This window comes from Galeopterus variegatus, unplaced genomic scaffold, assembly GCF_000696425.1.
Source record: "Galeopterus variegatus unplaced genomic scaffold, G_variegatus-3.0.2 Scaffold18, whole genome shotgun sequence".
NCBI classification, from domain to species: domain Eukaryota; kingdom Metazoa; phylum Chordata; class Mammalia; order Dermoptera; family Cynocephalidae; genus Galeopterus; species Galeopterus variegatus.
In genome coordinates, this window is record NW_007726129.1 from 100,975 (window position 1) to 103,118 (window position 2,144).

A 2,144-nucleotide genomic window follows, 5' to 3' on the forward strand; every position below is an offset into this window, starting at 1 on the left:
AGGGGTGCCCGGGAAGGGGGAGGGAAGCGGGGAGGGCCGCGCAGAGGTGGGGGCGAACTCAGTGAGGCTCCCGGGGTGGGAGGGCCGGGAATTGTGGGGGAAGGGAGTGGTGTGGAGGCCCAAGTTGGAGGGAAGGAAGGGAGCGAGCGGGGCGGAGCGGGAGAAGGGCGGAAAGGGTGGCCGAGCGCGGGCGGAGGACTGAGAAGGGGCGGCGCGGGCCGGAACCTCGAGGTATGTGCGGGAAGGGGCTCTTCCCCGGGTTGGGAGGGAGCCCAGCCCGCGAGGCTTGCGGGAGCGGAGTGGAACTGGAATCCAGGAAGTAGCGGGAGTAGCCGAAAGGGGGCTTCGGTGTGGGGTAGGCGGGGAATAGGACTGTGAGGTTTGTTTCAGGGGACATTTTAAATTATGGGGTGGGGGTTGCTGGGAGAGGTCATTTGGAGGGTGGTTGGAGAGTGACCTCAGGTACTTTTGTGGGTGAAGCCGAGAGACGAGTGAGGTGGGATCCTGAAGGAGCAAAGTACTTTAGAACCGGGAACAATTTGAAGAATGAGGGTGGTAGAGAAAGGATTTAAAGAATAGTCTTTGGGAGGAGGGTGAACGGTTTGGAAGACCACTCCGGTGGGGGGTGTGAAGGAAAGCAATTTAAAGAATAGTTTCCTTGGGATGTAGGAGAAAGGGTTAAACAGTTTGGTAAACAGTGCCAGCGAAAGTCGGGGGGTAGTTTGGAGGGGGTTGGAGAAGATTGGGGGAAGAGGGTAGAAAAGTCCCAGAAACTGAGTGGGACTAGCAATAGGAAGTGTTATAGCTTTAGCTGAAAGGGTGGGAGGGGGCCAGAGGAGAGGGTGGAGAAAATGGGGGAGGGTGAGAGGAAAGTCCAGCATAGAGGGAGACCCCAAGCTGGGCTAGAAAGGAAGGGTGTTTGGGGAAGGTAGGGTGCCATAGCAATAAGAGGAGGAAAGGTCGAAATGGGGCTGCAGAGTAGCAGAAGATGGAGAAAACTGGAGTAAGTCAGATCGACTGAAGCCATCTTTTCCACCCATCGCCATCTTTTCCACCCATCGTCTACAGATACCAGTAATTGATTCCCTCCAACATGGGAATCCTAAAATGTGATGGGAAGTACCACGTATATGCATAGTATCCACACGCGTTTTTGAACACACTCTTCAAAGTTTGGAAGCATTCAGTTCCACCTACCCTCTGTAGCCCCTTTTTGGAGGGGAATAAGCTTCTCATTTAGAAACAGGATTTTAGACTTCGTGACATAAGCCTGTTGAGAGACAAGATCCACTTCGAAATTAAGACATCCCCTCAGTCACAAAACCACAGTAACACCGCTAATAAAAATAATGTGTTCAGTTGCATATAAAACGTCCTGAGTTGTTCATTTGGTGGAAAGGTACATAGAGATAGTTGTCATATGTAGAGAAATGACCTTCCAGAACTCAATCCCTGAAGCAGTTTGGTAAACCCTATCTGCCATGTTTGAATTTCTCCCATTATGTAAACTTGATTTTATTCTGATGACTTGCTTTTATAGGATGTTTTTGTCCACTATAAACATTAAAATAATTATAGAGCGTAGTATTAAGACATTCTATAATATTATACTAAGAAAATGCCACATTCTTCTGAATAAGCAATAGCTTGACCCTGAAGGCTTAACCATGTGTTAAGCACTGTGCTGAAAGCTTTATATTCATTACCTCATTCTTAAAACAACCTCTTGAGATAAGTGTTTTTATTCCTGATTTATTGGTGGGAAAACAAATGTAGGTTAAATTACGCATTGTCACACATAGAATAGGTGGCAGAATCACAGAATCCAGGTCTGACGAGTGCTTCCCTGTATCCTTAAACAAAATAATTTTAATTTTGTATTTAATATTTAACAATTCAGAGACCAGAGGATAAGGGAGTTACATTTTGTCTGAGATTAAATTGAACCACAAAGAATGTCCTGTATTCTCTTGGCTTTTTTTCTTCCACACTAAGGAGCAGAGGTTTGGGGTAAAGTTTTGAATTCTGGAGGTGGCATTGAATAGATTTCCAACAGTTTGGAACACCTAAATATCAATTGGATGTGATAGAAAGCAAGCTTTCCAGTGTCCTGGTGGTTGGGACGGGGGGGGGGGGGGGGGGGG